Source organism: Megalobrama amblycephala, unplaced genomic scaffold, assembly GCF_018812025.1.
Source record: "Megalobrama amblycephala isolate DHTTF-2021 unplaced genomic scaffold, ASM1881202v1 scaffold343, whole genome shotgun sequence".
Classification (NCBI taxonomy): Eukaryota; Metazoa; Chordata; class Actinopteri; order Cypriniformes; family Xenocyprididae; genus Megalobrama; species Megalobrama amblycephala.
The window spans coordinates 435,916-442,667 of record NW_025953347.1 but is presented as its reverse complement, the minus strand read 5'-3'; the positions used below and the strand labels follow the sequence as shown (position 1 = coordinate 442,667).

Below are 6,752 nucleotides of genomic sequence, written 5' to 3'. Positions count from 1 at the left end.
GATGATAACAAGCAGAATCACCAAAGGAGAAAATCACAATTTTTAAGTTACCATCATCGAGGTCAGGGTTTGCTTTAGTTGGGCTCTTGACCCTTGTCTATTTAATATTAGATTTTGTTTGGGCAGTTTTAACTGCATTAAAACCAATCAGACAAGCAAAGTTAAAAGATGATCAGGTGGTGTAGGTTATGTTTTTACATAATCATTATTTGATCTGAATGCTTTCTGGCGCCCCTACTGCCAGAAAATAACAGTTTTTTTTTTTACAGAATTTTCTTACTTAATTTTTAATAAAATACAGCTTATAACCATAATTTTACATAAAATCTTCTGTATTTTCTTTAGCTTTTTAATGTAAAATTATGGTTATAAACTATTTAATTTTTAATAAAATACAGCTTATAACCATAATTTTACATTAAAAAGTTAAAGAAAATACAGAAGATTTTATGTAAAATTATGGTTATAAGCTGTATTTTATTAAAAATTTAATAGTTTATAACCATAATTTTACATTAAAAAGCTAAAGAAAATACAGAAGATTTTATATTAAAAAGCTAAAGAAAATACAGAAGATTTTACATAAAAACGTCTGTATTTTCTTTAGCTTTTTAATGTTTAATGAAGGACATTTACTTAACACAATAAAAACAATAAAATTCCCTATAAATAAGGTTAAATGCTGCTATATACAAATAACCAGTCTTAACTGCAAAATAATGTTTGTTATTAGTTTATTTTATAAAAAGCCAAAACTAGTAATGGTTTCAATTACAGCAGTATACTAAATATACAGATACAACAAAGAAAAAAAAGTTACAGTGGAATAATAATTAAACAGTCTGCCTTCAAAACCTGATCACTGGTCGACAGATGAATTACAAGGAGTCATTAAAAAACAAACAATTAAACAAAGCAGGAAAGAGTGAGTGTTCTTAAAGTCCGTGTGACACTGATGCAAATTTCTGTGCAAGTGAATGGAGGGAGATTGAAGAATGTTCTCCATGTATGTCTTCTAGTCATAGTCTGCAGTTTCAGTTCAGAGTGTAAGAACCTTTTGAATAAGGGTGTCAAACTCAGGGATGGAGCTGAACTCTGCAGGACAGTGGCCCTATAGAAACTAATTAAACACACCTGAACCAGCTAAACAATGTCTTTAGGATTGCTAGAAACTTCCAAGGCCGGTGTTCTGGAGCGGGTTGGAGCATTTTTGCAGGACAGTGATCCCCCAGGAGCAGAGTTTGACACACATGCTGTGGACTGAACGTCATCTGCTTTCTTGAAGTTTCTTCTCAGCTTTTGATCCCTTGCGGTTTATCTTGAAAAGGCATCTGTCAAACAAACAACATGAGTAATGAAACAGACTCGACTATAGAACTCTTTTAATAAATTAACAGTAAAAATATCAGAATAGTGGAAAAGGACACAAAGCGTAATTGTGGAGGGAATTTGCAAGAGTGAATGCCAGAGGGTCTATGTCTACATTAACCCAGATACTTTTGCATATTTCTCTTTATGTTTTGGCCTTCCTTTCACACTGAGTCCAGAGAAAACATGATCATTTCTTACGTTTAACGGCATGCGCAGGAAGATGATTTAAGAGTCTTCCGACATCTCAGTGTGAAAGAGAAACTTTTGGAAAATGCTGGAACAATAATGTGGTCTAAGAACATCTCAAAATTAAAACAAAGTTTTCAAATGTGTCCGGATTAATGTAGATAGAGAGAGTAGATAGATAATGTAGAGAGAGAGTTTCATAACTGTTTTGATGTATGAAATTAACTGCTGGTTTCGTACCTCTGCAAGAGCTCCAGCGTTGCTCCTTGGCCTATATTTCAGTCTAAACTTAAGTTTTATGTAGTTGAATTACATTCAAATTTTCCATCCATTTGGAGTACATAGTTTTTACATAAACTAATAAACTTAATGTGACTCATATTTGTCAGTCACATGTAAATGAAATAGGTAAGATTTATCTAATAGTATGCGGAAAACTGCCCAGGTTATATAACACTGCTTAGTGTTCATGTGTTTGCGCACTACTGAGTCAAAATATTGAAGCAGTGTCAGAGTTAATGAGATAATGAAGTGATTAATTGAGTGATGATTGACCATTATTGAAGACACCTGATGATAACAAGCAGAATCACCAAAGGAGAAAATCACAATTTTTAAGACACCATCGTGGAGATGAGGGTTTGTTTTAGTTGGGCTCTTGACCCTTCACTGTTTAATGTTAGATTTTGTTTGGGTTGCTGTAACAGCTAGTCAATCAAAGAGAAAAGATGATCAGGTGGTGTTGGTTATGTTTTTACATAATCATTATTTGACCTGAATCACTGAACTCATTTAGAGCCCAATCTCTGAGTTAAATTTATATTATTGATTACAGCAGAACTGTGATTTTACAGCAGAAGATCAGCTTTATCGATATAATCTGAAGGATTTCACAAAAGTGTGTTTTTTTTGTTTTTTGTTTTTTAAAGGTAAAAAAAAAGGAAGTTCATTTAGAGACACAGACATCAAGAATCATCCTGTGAATCTCAACAGTGGTGAGAATAATAAAGCATGTTGCAGTGCATTCTGGGAGCCACCAATCAAAATTCATCCATGGCTCCCATCATGCATTGCTGCATGAATAAATTATGAACTGAATTGTCTTAGTAATTTCCTTTATTGTCACTATTTTTTTCTGTTTTTATGTGACTTTTTAGTAGCTTGTTTTCTAATGTTCAGAGTTGATCTGTTGATCAGAATATGTTGCTTGTCACCGTCATTGAGATTCACAGGCTGATTCTTGATGTCTGTGTGTGTCTAAAAGACAGATTTTTTTTTTTAATTATTATTTATTCGGAACAACTTTTGTGAAATCCTTTGGATTATATCGATAAAGCTGATCTTGTGCTGTAAAATCACAGTTCTGCTGTAATCAATAATGTAAATCTAACTCAGAGATTGGGCTCTAAATGAGTTCAGTGATTCAGGTCAAATAATGATTAAGTGAAAACATAACCAACACCACCTGATCATCATTTCTCTTTGATTGTCTAGCTATTACAACAGCCAAACAAAATCTAACATTAAATAGTGAAGGGTCAAGAGCCCAACTAAAGCAAACCCTCATCTCCACGATGGTGGCTTAAAAATTGTGATTTTCTCCTTTGGTGATTCTGCTTGTTATCATCAGGTGTCTTCAATAATGGTCAATCATCACTCAATTAATCACTTAATTATCTCATTAACTTTATCACTTTTACTTTCTGACCCCTGGTCTTTACACCTCTGCTAAACGATGACTCGCATCATCAACATCTAACCATCAGCACCGGATCACACGTTCTCTTGACATTTATGCCATAACAAAGGCGCTTTATAAACACTCATTTATAGCAGCCGGAGAACTCCTGACGCAATGAAACCAAGAACCCAATTAAAGCCAACACTGACCTCAAAGATGGTAACGTCAAATGAATCTCAATAATTCATCAACATCTAGACCAGGGATGGACAACTCCGGTCCTGGAGGGCCAGTGTCCAGCAGAGTTTAGCTCCAACCCTAATCAAACACACCTGAACCAGCTAATCAAGGTCTTTAGGATTAGTACACAGCAAAAACTGCAGTGTTAAATTAACTCTCCTGGGAGTACATGTGAGACCATACTCAAGAGTGTTAAAGTGTTAAAATAAGAGTGTTAAAAGAACACTGAAAAGTGTTAAAGTTAATGAGATAAATAAGTGATTAATTGAGTGATGATTGAGCATTATTGAAGACACCTGATGATAACAAGCAGAATCACCAAAGGAGAAAAATCACAATTTTTAAGCCACCATCGTGGAGATGAGGGTTTGCTTTAGTTGGGCTCTTGTCCCTTGACTTTTTAAAATAATGTTTTGTTTGGGCTTTTTAACTGAGTTATGACAGCCAGACAAACAAATGGAAAAAATGATCAGGTGGTGTTGGTTATGTTTTCACATAATCATTATTTGGTTTGAATCACTGAACTTATTTAGAGCCCAATCTCTGAGTTAGATTCACATTATTGATTACAGCAGAACTGTGGTTCTACAGCACAAGATCAGCTTTATCAATATAATCTGAAGGATTTCACAAACAGCTGTTCTGAGCAAAAAAAAATCTTTCTCTTAGGCACACACAGACATCAAGAATCAGCCTGTGAATCTCAATGACGGTGACAAGCAACATATTCTGATCAACAGATCAACTCTGAACATTAGAAAACAAGCTATTAAAAAGTCACATAAACGGAACAAAATAAAATATGAGAATAAAGGAAATTACTAAGACAATTCAGCTCATAATTTATTCATGCAGCAATGCATGATGGGAGCCATGGATGAATTTTGATTGGTGGCTCCCAGAATGCACTGCAACATGGTTTATTATTCTCACCATTGTTGAGATTCACAGGCTGATTCTTGATATCTGTGTGTGCCTAAGAGAAAATTTTTTTTTTATGCTCAGAACAACTGTTTGTGAAATCCTTCAGATTATATTGATAAAGCTGATCTTCTGCTGTAGAATCACAGTTCTGCTGTAATCAATAATGTCAATCTAACACAGAGATTGTGCTCTAAATTAGTTCAATGATTCAGATCAAGCAATGATTATGTGAAAACATAACCAACATCACCTAGTCATTTTTTCTCTTTGTTTGTCTGGATGTTATAACTCAGTTAAAACAGCCCAAACAAAATTTTATTTTAAAAAGTCAAGGGACAAGAGCCCAACTAAAACAAACCCTCATCTCCACGATGGTGGCTTAAAAATTGTGATTTTCTCCTTTGGTGATTCTGCTTGTTATCATCAGGTGTCTTCAATAATGGTCAATCATCACTCAATTAATCACTTAATTAACTCATTAACTTTAACACCGCTTCAGTGTTCTTTTAACACTCTTATTTTAACACTTTAACACTCTGGAGTATGGTCTCACATGTACTCCTAGGAGAGTTAATTTAACACTGCAGTTTTTGCTGTGTACTAATCCTAAAGACCTTGATTAGCTGGTTCAGGTGTGTTTGATTAGGGTTGGAGCTAAACTCTGCTGGACACTGGCCCTCCAGGACCGGAGTTGTCCATCCCTGATCTAGACCTACACCTCTGTTAACTCTGTTAAATGTTTTGTAGTGTAATCCAAATGTAATTTTAAAAAAAAAATTTAAGTTTAGAAAATGTGTTTTACCTGCTTATTTTCGCTTCACGTCTACGAACAGCAGCAATCCTAACGGTCGAGTGACTCCAGTCAGCTCCGCTGCTCCACCGTGTGCTGAAGAGACTGTATCCTTGCGCCGGGCGGGAATTCCTTCATTTCGATATTTAAACTCTACAGTGTTGAAATGTCCGCGTATTTCAACAAAGAATGTATGATTATATTATTACGAGATGATATTATGAAAAGAAATTCGTTACGAAACGAAACATTGAACGCAGCAGAACTACTTTGACAAGCGGAACAGTCAGAGTAGTGATTAAGTCCAATAAAAAAAACGGAAATGTTATGTTTTTTCACAGTTACATGTTTTTCCACATTATTTTACAGCGGACATGTAAATTTACATTAAATTTCTGTGATTTTACAGAATATTGAAAATACAGAAAAAATCTGTAAAATATTAATCAACATTTTATGTAAAATTACACATTATTCTGTAAAAATACAGAACATTTCTTTTAAAAAACAGAAATTTAATGTAATTCTAAAATACATGCAATTCCCTGTAAATTTTATAGTGGAAAATAAATTACAGCAAATATCAGTAAAACAACAGGCATTCCAGTGTATAATGACAAAACAGGAAAAATCTGTAAAAAAAAAAAATACAGACCATTACCTGTAAATTGACATTTATTTTTAACAGTGCAGTAAAACTGATAAATATTTGGAGCCAAAAATTATTCAGACACTTTGACCTGACCATGTTTTGCTTAAGTGTTATAATGGAGATTATTTTTTTCTGGCACAGTTTAATTCTGAGATCTTGTCTTTATTACCATTTTTTTAAACTATTATGAATAAACTGTATTAATGACTGAAATGTTCAAGGTGTCTGAATACATTTTGTTTTGACTGTATTTACAGTATCTCACAGAAGTGAGTACACCCCTCACATTTTTGTAAATATTTTGTTATATCAAAGGTTAGTCACACAGAAATAAAAAATCTAGATGTTTAGATCAGTTTTGACTTTACCATTAACATGGAGTTTGTACGTCTTCTGCTCTTGTAGCTTGTGCACTCCCTGAGCATCACGGGAAAAGAGTCTCAAAATGTAGGTCCCCGTGTCATTCAGTCTCAGATCCTTGATGATGACGTCACATTTTCCTTTTTTACATATTCGGTGACTACAGTTCTTCTGATCAACTGAGATCGTTTTTCCTTCTTTGCTTAAACGGATATCAGAAATCTCTTTGTCCTCAATATCACATGGCAGGGTGACGTTGCCTCCTTTTTCCCCTATCACAGGTACAGGAGGGGTTTCTGCAAATACAAGGTATCAATAGACACTTTTTTAATGGTCATCAATATCGTAAATCCTGCAAAGTTTTTTTTTAACATTTTCAACACTATACTTAGTATATTATATATTTGCATCAAATTACAAAAAAACTATTTAACGCTGCTGTGAGGGTATTTCTGTAAATATTTTATGTCATTTCATGTTCAGAAATGACACTTTGCTACAATGTAAAGTAGTGAGTGTACAGCTTGTATAACAGTGTAAATTTTCTG

At 33.9% G+C, this 6,752-nt stretch overlaps 1 long non-coding RNA gene across 1 annotated transcript; it reads right to left on the bottom strand.

The window, feature by feature from the left end:
* Positions 1–717: 717 nt before the first annotated feature.
* On the bottom strand, positions 718–5,575 carry LOC125261188. Its single transcript, XR_007183237.1, has 2 exons — positions 5,205–5,575; positions 718–1,331 (listed from the first exon to the last, which is right to left on the bottom strand). It is a non-coding gene; the product is annotated as an uncharacterized LOC125261188 (long non-coding RNA).
* Between the last annotated feature and the right edge of the window lie 1,177 nt (positions 5,576–6,752).